Source organism: Lithobates pipiens, unplaced genomic scaffold (assembly GCF_037356315.1).
Source record: "Lithobates pipiens isolate NorthernLeopardFrog02 unplaced genomic scaffold, aLitPip1_a1.2 Scaffold_1, whole genome shotgun sequence".
Taxonomy (NCBI): Eukaryota; Metazoa; Chordata; class Amphibia; order Anura; family Ranidae; genus Lithobates; species Lithobates pipiens.
The window spans coordinates 235639491-235653345 of NW_027507685.1; the positions used below are offsets into that span (position 1 = coordinate 235639491).

A 13855-nucleotide genomic window follows, 5' to 3' on the forward strand; every position below is an offset into this window, starting at 1 on the left:
GTCACAATTGGCACCTTTCAGGGGGGAGGGGGGTGCAGATACCTGTCAAAGACAGGTATTTACACCCACTTCCGGGCATAGACTCTTCCTGTCCCTGCGCGCTGTCTGCTGGGATGCACACGGGTCCCAGAGACAGCACGGACAATTCCTATTGCGCTGCGCAACTCGCGCCAGTGCAGTAGGGAACCGGGAAGTGAAGCCGCAGCACATCGGAATCCAATGCGTCCGGCGCCCTACATGTAGATTAGGGGCCAGGCGTATGGATTAGGAGGCAACGCCCCGAGCCCCTTATGGACGGGCTGCCACTGGCATGAGGCATACAGTGATGGACTGTGGAATGGGGCTGAAGGTAAGTAGGTATGTGGCTTCTACCGAGGGAATGGGGGAAGGGACTACTTTAAAGAGAACCTGCCTTTAAATTGAGAGGCAAGGCCTAATGTCTAGCATGGGATGTCTGTACAGAATTGCACATTCTGTGGCAGCTCACACAATTCACATATAGTTTCAGCTGCTTGCCTGGAGTTTATCGTTAAAAGTCGTCTTATGAATGTGATCAAATCCGCACGATATACTTATGTCAAATGATCCAAACTAACATTTTATAACTTAGCCATGTTATATGTTACAGTTGCAATTTATTATTTGATGTCATACAATAAGTATAATAATTTGAGTTGCTGTTGTTTATGAAGATTGTCATTTCACAGAGACTACTGTATTGTGTACATTTCCTCCCATTCATAGTAGAAATGAAAATGAAGAAGTCCAGGTTGGTTTCCATTGTATCTTCTGTTTTTTCATCTTCTCGGCCATGTATTCCTGAAGATATCTGTAGATAAGGATTACTTACAGTTAGTTTACCAGACTAAACAATGCAGATTTACTAAGGGCACGCCCATATGTGCGGCTAGACTGCCACCCCTCTGAAAAGCAACCCATTGTGGATCACTTTTTAGAGGGCCTCAGGCCGGGTTTACACTGGTGCGACAACCGCTCCGACATTGGGAGCTCATGATGCATGATGTGTGTAAATCAATGTTTCCGTACGGGAGCCATCTTAACTTGTCCGACTATGAAAATGTTCCCTGTACTACTTTGGTCCGACTTTGATCCTACTTCAGCCCATTGAATAGCATTGAAGTCGGATCACCGTCTTGCCTGATACGACTTTGGCATGCGACTTGTGCTGTGATGATCTTGAGGGGGAACTCCACGCCAAATTTTAAATAAAAAACAGCACAGCTTTCCCCTTCTAAGAGCATACCAGGCCCTTCCGTCCGATATGGATTTCTAAGAGGAACCCCCTATGGCAAAAAAAATGGCGTGGGGGTCCCCCCCCCCCCCCCAAAATCCATACCAGACCCTTATTGGAGCATGCAGCCTAGCAGGTGAAGAAAGGGGTGGGGACGAGCACTGCGGGCCCCACCCCAAAGCACCTTGTCCCCATGTTGATGAGGACAAGGGCCTCTTCTCGACAACCCTGGCTGTTTACCAGGGTTCACGGGTGGCTTATTGGAATTCCAGCCCCCCCCACCCTATCTGCATGAGTATGTACCCCTACCCATTCACCTGGGAGGGGAAAAAAAAATTGTCAAAAAAATTGTCAATAAAAAAAACACTAGACTGGTTTTTAAAGTAATTTATTAGGCATCTTCGGGGGTTTCTTCTGACTTCTTTGCTCTCTCCAGCCTCTTCTGGTCTCCAGCATCTGCTGTTCTTTTTCTAGCGGTGGCCCGGTCTTCTCCATCATCTTCTTCGCGCCGGTCTTTCAATGTCGACAACGCTCTTTACCACTGTAATGGCATGTGTGTAATGACTTAGAGGCATGGGCACCGGGTGATGTCATCCAGTGACATCACCACCTGGGGCAAGATGGGGCAGTAACATCACAAGGGACAGGGCCACCGGGTGACATCACTCTGTGACCATACCCCATGCCTATATAAGTCGTTGCACACACAGCATTACAGCGGGAAAGAGCATTGTGTCAACATCAAAAGAAGACTGGAGGGAAGAAGCCGCAGTGCACCCTCTGCCCCAAAGCACCCATCTCCCCCATGTTGAGGGCATGCGGCCTGGTACAGTTTAGGAGGGAGGGGGGGGCGCTCGCTCGTCCCCACCCCCTTTCCTGACCTGCCAGGCTTCGTGCTCAGAAAAGGGTCTGGTATGGATTTTGGGGAGTACCCCACGCTGTTTTTTCAGCATAGGGAGTTGCCTTAAAATCCATATCAGACCAAAGGGCCTGGCATGCTCTTGGAGGGGGAACCCATGCAGGTTTTTTTATTTAAAATTTGGCGTGGAGTTCCCCTTCAAGATTTATGCCAAACACAGTGCCAGGTATTGGCAGAGATCCAAGTTGGATACCCGTTCATTGAGGTCGGACGTGTCTCTGAATTCAAGTCGCAGGGTAAAGTCTGTCCCAAAGTAGGACGAGTGTCGTGTCGCACCAGTGTAAACCCGGCCTCAACCATGATACCAGTGAAGCTGAATTTACTTCTATTATACCATCAGGTGTAGAGAATTTTTTGTTAAACATGATCATATGCAGGGCAAAGCAACAGATAAACTTAAAGCGGGAGTCCGCCGGGAGTTCCGCGTTTTTTTTTTTTTTTTTTAAAGCCAGCAGCTACAAATACTGCAGCTGCTGACTTTTAAAATAAGGACACTTACCCGCCCAGCGCGCCCGCGATGTCGGCACCCGAACCCGATCTCTCGATAGTCTCTCGGGTGCTGCCGCCGCCATCTTGGGTATGGGAATCAGGAAGTGGAGCCTTTCGGCTTCATTTCCCGGTTCCCTACTGCGCATGCGCAAGTCCCACTGCGCAATAAGGATGGTCCTGCTGCCTCTGGGATATGTGTGTTTCCCAGCAGGCAGCGGGGGACTTTCGGAAAGGGGCGTAATCTACGCCCCTTTCCGCAGATAGCTATGCCGGAAGTGGGTGCAGATACCTGTACAGGTACCTGCACCCCCCCTCCCCCCTGAAAAGGTGCCAATTGTGGCGCCGGAGGAGGGGAGGATTCCAATGAGCGGAAGGTCCACTTTAGGGTGGACCTCCGCTTTAAAGCGGAAGTAAACCCATCGATCTAACAGTTTGAAAAAACATGGCATGCCGGAAATGTTAACTGGCACATTGGTTGTGCTCTCAACCAAACTGTCAAACCATCCAATGGCTGGTGTCATAACTGATCACATGTGCAGCTTCATGGCAGTTAAAGATTAAAGGGAGGCCAAGATGGCAGCTTGCTTGGCTGAAAACGATAGGAGGGTTTACTTCCACTTTAAGAGTGGGTTAACACTTGCTAGCGTTAACCCAGGCCAGTTTCACACTGCTGCGCTATAAAATGCGCTACGCGTTTAAAAAATAACAAAAAACATATGCAGTGGATAACTGGTTGTTAAGGACGGCGGTGAGCGTCAGCTCTGCTATGCACTGGTAATTAACCCCATTTCAACCCAAGGTTAAAGAGGAAGTAAACCCTGATGGGTTTACTTCCTCTTTTTTTCCCTGCAAAGGTAAAGCATAATGGACTACTATGCATCGCATAGTAGCTCATTATGTGTCACTTACCTGACACAGGAGCCAGCGAAGTCGCCGCTGATCCCTGTAGTCCGCCGCGTCCATCTTGCTGGTGGCGTCTCGCAGCTCCGACCAATGACAGCGGCGAAGCCGCGATGACGTCACTCCCGCGCATGCGCACGGGAGTCGCGCCTCGCAGCTCCGCCGCTGTCATACGGCGAGGCCGCGATGACGTCACTCCCGCGCATGCGCACGGGCATCGACAAATTTGGCAAATCCATTCTTGGACTTGCCGCATTTAGTGCGCATGCGCGCCGCTGTCTACGGCGCATGCGCCGTAGACAGCGGTGCCCATTTTCGGGCAAATATCTCCTAAACCATATAGGTTTAGGAGATATTACTTGGACCTACAGGTAAGCCTTAATCTAGGCTTACCTGTAGGTCAAAGTTGTTTGGAAGGGTTTACTTCCATTTTAAAACGAATCTTAATGCCCAAGCACAATTTTGCAACTTTGACATGTGTTTGTAAAATTGTACATATCAACACAACTACTTTGTGCATCCAGGTGGATTATACAATGGGTTTTTTTCAGGACGTATTAGGCTTTCATTTGGTTGTAAATGGTAATGGATCTCTCCTGAATTTTTTGTTATTACCAAAGGAAAACTAGCCCAAAATAGAATTTTTTTTTTTTTTTAAATGTAGCTGTATATTTCTTGTTACTACTGTAACCTAACCAAATAGCAACCCAAATTAAATTCTCCTGCTGCTGACGATCGCAGCAATACCACATATGTGTAGGGTAGTTGTTTGTACCCGTAGTTTGTACCCAGAAACAATATTACCATTTTGCTTTTTTTGTTTCCTACCAAAAACACACCAACACTAACCGAGGCTACTTTTAAAATAAAAAAATAAAAAAACTAACCCTGGCACTGACCTAGATCCTAATTTTTTTTATTATTATTTTTTTTTTTTGGGCCGGCTGTGGGGAGGGAGGGACGGATGGATGGATTATATCGTAAAGTGCTGCGTAAATTGCTGGCGCTATATAAATCCTGAATAATAATAATGTGTAAAAGACTGAGAGCAGCCCCAGCCCCCAGCAGACTTTGAAAATAAAAAGTCTACAGCGGCCATTGCAATACAGGGGGCAAGTGTCTTCACTGACTTCAACACTCTTACAATATTGGGGGGGGAGGGGGGGGGTGCACGCAATTGACCCCCCTTGCCCTATGGTGCGGACGCCCATGGTGTCATATCATTGGTGTCAGTCGGAGGTCTAGTGCTCCATCAATGGTGTCAGTGGGAAGAATAGTGCCCCATCATTGGTGTCAGTGGGAGAGCAAAGGGCCACATCTGGCCCACGGGCTGTAATTTGGAGACCACTGCTCCAGTGCTTAGTAAATTAGGGGGAGCTCTGCTGATCATTAGCCAATCATATGAAAGGAACAATTCTGTTTTTGTTTAATTCTCCTTGCATGTGATTGGGTAGTCATTGTAAAGTGAAGCTTCACCTCATTTACTGTACTAAGCTCTTGCGTAAACACACTTGCAAAGTGCACAGATGTTTTGCTTTCAGTAAATCAACCCCAGAGGGTCTACCAAACGCTGACACTTCTTACCTCAGAGTTCGAAATCCTCCTCTCCCTCCTCCTGCATCAGCAAACGATCCTTCAAATAGTAAAATATACCGGACCAGGGCACAATGTGATATAATATATATAAGACCTCTGCCATCAAAACCAGGAAGAAGATGGCCAGCAAAAACAAGAAGACTCGGTCTGCCAGGTGGACAATCTTCATCTTGGTGCTGCGCTGCTCCCATGGGATAGACTCTGGAGAGGGGGTCGTCCTGGCAAGGGTTTCAAAAGGATCTTCTACATCAACATCATTGTCGTCCTCATCGTCTGAGGGGGGAGTAGGCAGCAGGGGTGTCGAGGGGTCTTCTGTGTCGCTGCCATTGGAATCCATTACAAGGTGCAGAGGGGGGCACGTCTACAGGGAAAGGAAGGGCAGGAAGGGTTGTAATGACCTGTTATCCCCAAGGACGGGCATCAAGCCTCAAGAGGTAATAGAAACCCAAAAGTTAGGAGCAACAATGGATAATCCAAAAAGAATCCATGAGGAAAATGGAAGCTGAGATGGAACAGGGGAAAAAAAAAAAAAAGAAGAGCTTTGTGACAGTAGGTTAGATTTTGGGATGAAGCATGAATAAGATACCAGGAGGTCTAAGTAATATGGTTCTGTCAGGAGAGTTACTTTACCTAATCTGAGGATAAAACACAGATGGAGTCAGCAAGAGGAGGATTAGCAGCTCACTGCCCATATGGCATCTTGTTTCTGCCAATACAACCTATGCATCACCTAATGCTGCACATTTCCATTGAGATAAAGCAGAAAAAATACTGAAAACGGTTTAAGAAATATTTTGTTTTAATCAATATTTTCAAATTTTTTCAAATACTTAAAGTAGAACTATTGGCAAAACAGTCGTTTTGGATAGAGTAAAGCTTAGATTTTTTTTTTCCTTCAGATTTACCAAAACCATATAATAGGAGGTCAAACCTTAAGGCTGCATTCACACCTGAGACTTTTCAGCTCATAAAACGCCCAACAAGCAATATCCTATTCCATTTTAATGGCACCTGTTCACATCTGAGCATTTTGTCACCTAACGTAAAATGCCTGAAAAAAAGCCCTAGGCTCAAAAAAAAAAAAAAAAAAAAAAAAAAAAAAAAAAAACACACCACACACGTGAGCTTCTTTGAGGCAGATTACAGGCATTTTTCTGCCTTTTCGCATTGGTGACCTGAACAAAATCATGGCAAAAATCACAGTAACGTGCAATTTTGAAATGCTCAGGTGTGAATGCAGCCTAAGGCCCCTTTCACACTACCACGACTTTGCCGCAATTTCAGGAAATGCCTGTGTAACTCGCATTAAAGTCGGACCAAAGTAGTGCAGGCACGACTTTAAGTTGTACTAATATGAATGGCTGTAATTGGAAACCATGGGGAACGACTTGTAATGCAACTTTGCAGTCCCAAATCGTAGGCAAAGTCATACAAGTGTGAAAGGGGAAAGAGTTACAATTTGTATGCAATCAGGCAGGCCATTGCACTACACAGTTTTGGTAAATCTAAAGGAAATCTGACAACAAAAGTTGTATACTGTGTATGTGACAGAAACCATGAAATCAGGCCGAGACAGAAGTACAGTTAAAACAATAATAAAAGTAAAAAGAACAAACATAGCCAAAGTTCAGTAACCGGAACGGATAGTCAGCCAAGCCAGAAATCAGGGATAAAAGTAGTGGAACAGCAAGCAGGATCTGGAGCCAGAAGGGATGTCAGCAAAGCAAGTCTTGAACAGGATCGCAGGAGATGGTCAACATCACAGAAACTAAGGTGAAGGTAGGAGATTCTCTGGACTAGATGGCTTAAGTAGGCAGGACTGACGAGCAGGATAGCATCAACAGCTGAGCGGCCAGCTCAGAGAAGGAAGAGCTGAGCCCATCCCTGACAGTTCCCCCTCAACAACTACTCCCCCTTGGAGGACCATCAGGCATGAGGGGGAAAACGTCTATGGTAATCACAGAGCAGGACAGGGGCATGTACATCCGAGGATGAGACCCAAGAGTGTTCCTCCAAACCGTACCCTTTCCAGTGCACCAGGACTGTACTTCATACGCCTCATGGTTCTCAACCTGTGCACGGTGAGGACGTGGCACTGAGGTGGTAAAGCAGTTGCAGACCAAAGGTTTTAATAAGGAGACATGAAATACACATATTAGAAGGAAGGTCTAATGCGTAAGCCACTGGGTTAATCCTGCGAAAAATACAGAAAGGCCCAATAAACTGAGGTGCAAACTTCAGTGAGGGAATACTACGTCGGAGGATGCAAGATGGCAGCCAGACCCCCTGTCCCCAACCTGGTAGGAAGGCACAGGCAGGCGTCTGCGGTGAGCATGGAGTCTGTACCCATCATTAGCATGTCGCAAAGCCTCCTGGACTTGTGCCCAAGTGGAACGAAGACCACGGCGATGCTGCTCTAACGCAGGAATACTCTGCAGGAATAAAACGAGTCAGGAAAGAATGGAAACCATAATTGGCCATAAACGGGGACAATCGGGAAGCAAAATTCAAGGCACTGTTGTGAGCAAACTCTGCCCACAGTAATAGATCTGACTAGTTGTTATGATGGTCAGAAATATAGTAGGAATTGCTCCAAGGACTGATTGGCAGAGGAGAAAGCAAGCTGAATTCCCAACTGTACACAAAAGGCTTACCAAATCTGGGACACAAACGGACTACCCCTGTCCAAGACAATCACCTTGGGTAGCCCATGTAAGCGAAAAATCATCAGAGCAAAAATGGAAGCCAGTTCCTTAGAAGTGGGCAACTTTAAGTGGAATACAATGACACATCTTTGAGAACCGGTCAACCACCATAAGGATAACTGGGTTGCCCTGGGAGTTGGGTAACTCCACAATGAAATCCATAGACAGGTGGGTCCAGGGCCTCTCTCTCCATTGGGTGTGGATTGCAGGAGGTCCAATGGAAGGTGTCGTGGAGTCTTAAGCCCCATATACACTATCAGTTTTTCTGCTGAGTTTTTTCTTCAGATTTACCAAAACCATATAATATGAGGTCAACGCTTAGGAGTTTCAATTTGTATGCAATCAGGCAGGCCCTTGCACTACATGGTTTTGGTAAACCTGAAGGAAAAACTCAGCAGAAAAACTGATGTGTATTCTGAGCATACACGGAACAGGCAGTTACATCAGCACGTAGACTAGGCCACCAGAATTATTGGGAAATGACCCAAAAGAGTTGATTCTTCCCAGGGTGGCCAATGGCCTTGGCAGAATGTTATGTCTGGCCGTACAGACACTCTCTGGGACAAAGCAGCGATCACAAGGTTTCTCAGGAGCAGCGTGGACCTGAGCAGCAAGAATTTTGTCACCCAAAGGAGAAGTGAAACTGGTGGGAACCATAGCCAGAATACGATCAGGAGGAATCACAGGAACCAGAGCAGACTCTTGGACTTGGAAGTGGAGGAAAAATTTTATGACAAGGCATCAGCCCTTACATTCTTAGTCACGGGTAAGAATGTGACAATGTAATTGAAACTTGACAAGAAAAGAGCTCATCGCACCCTTCTGGGAAAGAGGTGTTTAGCCTCAGACAAGAATGTGAGATTCTTATGGTCAGTAAGAATGAGAACCGACACAGTGGTACCTTCCAGGCGATGTCTCCATTCTTTCAGGGCTAAAATGATTGCAAATGTTATAGCAGGGTATAAGTGCAGCGCAAACAGAAATAGTCCAGAAAGTTGACAAAAAACAGCAAATCCCAGAATGAATTTTTTGATAACGTATTGAGAGTAAGTCCAGAAAGTTAGTGGTCTCCGTAAACCTTCGCCAATGATGATAAAATCCACAATAGGCGACAGTACCTCCACCTCTGTCTTATTTTCTACTCTCACCTCAGGGCATGGACTCGTGACCTAACAGGTAGTCATGCAAGCAGATCCCAATACTCAGTAGGTTAAAATGGATCACACACACTCGTATCCATACTCCTCAAGAGCTCAATACGGGCATCAGACCATAAATGATAAGAAAGAGGATCTAAGTGCTCACTGTAAGATTATAAAATGTATTTATGTCCACACATGGACTACTCGCATTTAAAACGATTGTTACAGGCATAAATCACAGACGTGTGTATCTAGTTCCGAAGGGCAGTAGCGGGTGACATCATACACAGCTCTCCCCCGTACATGTTACGTTCCAATGAACTTCCTCCCCGCTGAGTAGTCCATGTGTAGACATAAGGGGAGGGGATACCACCGCAATCCTTGGAGGAGCTCAAGGGATTCAGAGTCAATGAATCAGAGGGTCTAGTGAGAGGCCGGGAGCTCAGTGTTGAACTACAAGAAGCAGTGGTATTAAAGCTGAAAGAACTCTTATGTTTGAGTTAGGAACCATTAAAGATTTACCATAGGAGACAGCAATCCTGCCAGTGCAGATGTGGCTTCTTGCTGGGGCCTTTCCCTGCATGGCTGTCCTCCTATTGAAGTCTGAGTTTGCCAATTGAATTTGCAACTGCCCAAGGGTGTCCTGGCCCTAACCCTCTTTCCTAACCCTCAAGGACTGTCAAAAGAAATAAAACCTCTTAAATCCAAGAAGTTTCTGGTGCCCAATGACTTTCACCATCTTTGCACCCACTATACCTCACAACCCATCACATATTGAAGGAGGTCAGCCATCTTTGGGCTTGGAGGTCCTCATTAGACTGAACACTTGTGTGATGTCATCAGTGTGCATCATTATAACAGGTGTTATGTTAAAGCAGCTCAATTAAATTAATGGGCTGCCATGCAGCCTAACGTGCTAAAAAACAAAAACAAAACATACCTGACCCTTTGGCACTGCCACAAATATAAAATGTGTTGCAATGGCAATCATTTTTTAATAGCATGTGTTGTAGTACACCACAAAGCACAGTATTGCACTGCATTACAAAAAAAGACTAGGTGCATATTGAGCACATTAGGGTGTGTAGGCAGCTCATTCATGTCTATGGGCAGCAGTTATTCCATTTGGGCAAAAGAACGAGTTCTCCGTTTGGGGCATATGTCCCCAAGTCCCGTTCACACCGGTGTGACTTGTCATGTGATTTGACAGTTCCAAATCGCATGACAAGTCTCACCCCATTGTTGACAATGGAACCATTCATATCAACGCGATTCATGTCACAGTGATTATGCAAAAGGTTTCTGCACTATTTTTTAACCAATCTTATTTACAACACCCTTGCACGTAAGAACCTGTGCATGCCAAATTCTAAGAGGGGAGGGCGGAGGAGCAGCCAGAAACAGAGGAACCTTACTTATTACTGCCTCAGGTCTCAGGAGCGTGGCAAGATGTCCAAAAATGGCGTTGGCATGCTGCCCTCTTGTCCGTCCTCCTTCCCTGCTCAACCACAACCTCAACCACCGCTGGAATCAGGGTCAACAGAGAACAGTGAGTACCCTCCAGTGACTAAAGCAGTTTTGGATGTCAGTTTGGAAGCCATGTACTCTAAGCTTTTAAATAAGTTTCAGGCAGAGATTCAGAGAAGTCCACCAACACACTGTCCCAGGAAATCGCTGCACTAGGGACAAGAACTGACCTGCTAAAAACCAAGCATGACGAACTGTCCATTGCTTTTAAATGATTTATCTAGAGAGCATGAATCACTTTCATCAGTCTTCACACAGCTACAAGAGCATTTGGAGATCTAACCTCAGGATTCGAGGGGTCCCAGAAACCATTTACTGATCTAACATTATATGCAAACAAACTTTTTCAATCTCTGCTGCCAGAACAGAATGCTCAATCATTTACATGCGAACGCATTCACCGTGCTTTAAGAGCTAAACCTCCCCCTGATTAATCCCCTAGAGACATAGTGCTGTGCATGAAAGATTTCCTGGTAAAGGCGGATATTAGGAGAGCAGCCAGGGGTCTGAGAAACATCGTTTTAGATGGAGTGCAGCTACAGATGTAGCCAGATATCTCACAAGCAACACCGGACAGATGCAGAAAAATGAAGGAAATCACTACAGTTCTCTCCACAGCAAGGATCAGATATAGATGGGGTTTTCCTTTTAAACTGATTGTACCTCATAAATGGCACCACCTATATTGCCACCACAATCCCTGAAAGTGGTTGTAAACCCTTACAAACCACTTTGACCTACAGGTAAGCCTAGATTAAGGCTTACCTGTAGGTCCAAGAAATATCTCATAAACCTACACGGTTTAGGAGATATTTGCCGAAAGACAGGCACCGCTGTATACAGCGGCGCGCAGGCGCACTGAGCGCGCCGCGGTCAACGGCAATATGCCGTGAGTGGCAGCTCCCGTGCGCTTGCGCGGCAGTGACGTCATCGCGGCTTCGCCGAGACTCACCGAGAAGATGGATGCGCCGGACTACAGGGGACAGCGGTGACTTCGCTGGCTCCTGTGTCAGGTAAGTGATGCATAGTAGTCCATTATGCTTTACCTTTGCAGAGAATCAAAGAGGAAGTAAACCCATCAGGGTTTACTTCCTCTTGAAGGCCAGGACATCCTGGTTAAAATGGGTCTGCTGGATACAGGCAATCTCCCACGTAACCCATCATCGTCTCATCCAGCTCCCATCTGGAACATCCCAGCATCACGTACAGACAGACGCAGATTCAGACATGAGGCTGGAGTTTTGAACTTTCATAAAAAAAAAAAAAAATTCTCCTCTTTATTTTTCTTTTTTTTTCCCCTCTCCCCCTCGGATCACCAACACATTTTTAATATTGTTGGTGAATTTTTCCTCTCCACCAATACTTTTGTACTGCCGCCCTCATTGTGGAACAATGTCTCTGAAGGTGGTCGGTTTTATTGATTACTCAATGGGTTATTCAAGAGACTTATAACCTAAGCTATCTCACTAACATCATTTTACCATTATGTTTATTCCATCACATGAAGAGAGTTCTCCTTTATTGGACCCATACTTCATCAATACTACTTACTACTTGTCTAATGCTTTAACACCTTTCTGTTTTCAGCCTCCCACCTCCTCGGACCACTTCCTAGGGACACAACCCCTTTTTCTTTTTTTCTTTCCTAAACACAGTCACAATGCCACTTGCGTTCATTTACGGGATCTCCTGAATCTAAAAGTATTTGTCTCTCATACATGGAGATCGGTTATAGGTTTATTTCAGGTAGAATTCTCCAGTATCTATAACGATTGCATACCTTAGTGACCATTCGCTGTCGCCCTGCATAAAATATAGCAATACACTTTGCTACTCTGTTTTTTTTTGTACCCCTTTTTGTCCAATGTTTTAAAGAACGGTACAGCCTCTGTTTAAAGAAGAGTTAATGACTACAGTTTTGTCTAATACAGATATTTTTACGAAGGTTATCTTTTGTGGCTCTCCACCCTATGGACGCCATGATTTCCCCCCACTCAGAGCGATCCCTCTCCCCAGAGGGAGAGCTCATTTACAACTGGCATGCAAATTTACATGTTTTTTCGCTATGTTACTTCTTCATAAAAACTTAAATTCGCACTGGTAAGTGGACAAGACTGTGTCTTGGACTGATAGGTCTAATATAACTTCACGGTCGGTTGGGAAATAAATTCTCTCCAACCCCAAATTTTTTATTTTTTTTTTGGAACAGGTTTTATTCCATGCAAAGGTTTTAGCCAATTCACTCTGTATAAGATTATTCAAATATGGTAAATTTTTTTTATTTTTTTTTTATTTTTTTTTATTAACCGATAAACCAGACAAAAAAAACAAAACACAGAATCATTCCTACACATGGTTCTATGCATCCTATATTCTTTAAACAGGCTTATAACATATGTATTTTCATTCTCCCCCCACCTCAAAAGGCTTTCAGGTAACAAACGTTCCTGTTGCTCCCACAAAAATATGAAGCTACACCATGACGATTACAATAATATCACATAATGTGAAGGGATTCTTATCCCCCATTAAAAGGAAAAAGGCCCTTTTTACAATATAAAAAATGAAATGCGAAAATAGTAATGTTACAGGAGACACATTTTATGACAGACGCACACCCTACATTTTTTCATAAAACATTCAATCAATCTTTTTACACCACTTCCATTACTAAAACTAAAGGAGTAGCAATATTGTTTTATCACTCTTTTCCCAGAGGTTCAGCAAGTCTACAAAGACCAAGAAAGTAGGCTCATTATTATTAAAGCGGAGCTCCACCAGAATTACAACTGCAATGCCCTTAGTATTGTATTATGGTCTAATTGCATGATATCCCCCATTACCTTGCTGCTGGCATCTTCCGTCTTGGTTTCTTTTTGAATTTCCTGGTCCTGGAGTCTCCGGATAGGGGCGGTGCGGCCGCGGATATGGACGAGGTTTCAGCGGCAGGTCTACGCTTCCTCTTGGCCGCAATGTCTCCTGGGATAGTTTTTTTCAATTTCCCAGGAGTCTGTGCGGCGCCCAGGAGGGAGTTCTCGCGCTAGGCAGAAAAAGGAAGTGACATCATGAGTTGTCGTCAGCGCTCGAGTTGTTTTATCTGCGCATGCGCGAGATCGGCGCTTGAACGGGCAGTGCATGCTGGGACATCAGCAGCACAGTGTCCCAGAAGAGAACGCCTGTGGGCTTCACATGCCCACAGGCAAGATGGAAAACGTCATGAGAAAATTTTATAAAGTCTTCTGAATCAGGAAAAACGGCAGCACGAGAGTTTTAAAACTGAAGTAGTAAGTGAAGCAATTCTAAATTGTACTCCTTGGCATTCCCC

At 45.2% G+C, this 13855-nt stretch overlaps 1 protein-coding gene across 3 annotated transcripts in view; it reads right to left on the bottom strand.

Annotated features, from left to right (window-relative positions):
• Window positions 1-615: 615 nt before the first annotated feature.
• LOC143985310 (uncharacterized) overlaps window positions 616-13855 on the bottom strand; it is a 75936-nt gene continuing 62696 nt past the window's right edge. For 2 of the 3 annotated variants that reach the window (XM_077484707.1, XM_077484706.1), the window contains exon 8: window positions 616-829. The gene's annotated coding sequence lies outside the window, so the exon portion shown is untranslated. Of the gene's footprint in view, window positions 830-5144; window positions 5819-13855 lie in introns of those variants that run through there. The other variant, XR_013275598.1, reaches the window with a different exon arrangement.